General features: G+C 45.5%; 1 non-coding gene across 1 annotated transcript; it reads right to left on the bottom strand.

Moving 5' to 3' along the window:
- Positions 1 to 134: 134 nt before the first annotated feature.
- LOC111814870 lies at positions 135 to 299 on the bottom strand. Its single transcript, XR_002819740.1, has one exon. It is a non-coding gene; the product is annotated as a U1 spliceosomal RNA (small nuclear RNA).
- Between the last annotated feature and the right edge of the window lie 193 nt (positions 300 to 492).

The following is a 492-nucleotide window of genomic DNA, read 5'->3' as shown; positions in this document are numbered from 1 at the left end:
TGAGTAAGAACATATGCAAAAAATTTATCTCAAGAGGCACTGGAAAAGTTCATGTATGTTACACTCTCTACACAACGAGGTGGCTTCAAAAAAACTGAAAATTAAACAGTCTGATCTCACATTTAACCACAAAACAGGAGAAAGCATGAATGCAGTCCCCCACTACCACAAATTATGTAGTGAAGTTTCAACACATTTGAAGAAATCGCAGGGTTTAGCACATCCAGAGTTCAATAGATATACTTCGCCCTGGGAAAACCAACTTCGTGATCATGGTATCTCCCCTGCCAGGTAAGTATGACCACTGCTGCGCCCTCCCGCATAAGCCTCCTGAGTGCCTCACTCTTCAGTCAGGCTCATTTGCCTTCACGCACTCTCGGGTCCTCCTAGCCTGTCCATGCAGCAGATGCACCCAGCTGCCAAAATCCTCCCTATATTATCTCCCTGGTCCAGGAAAATCATCAGGTTTCAACACCAGGGATCCAACCATGC

The sequence above is a fragment of the Octodon degus genome, unplaced genomic scaffold (assembly GCF_000260255.1).
Source record: "Octodon degus isolate 3935 unplaced genomic scaffold, OctDeg1.0 scaffold00808, whole genome shotgun sequence".
NCBI classification, from domain to species: domain Eukaryota; kingdom Metazoa; phylum Chordata; class Mammalia; order Rodentia; family Octodontidae; genus Octodon; species Octodon degus.
Note: the sequence above shows the minus strand (reverse complement) of the source record. Positions and strands in the feature narration are given on the sequence as shown.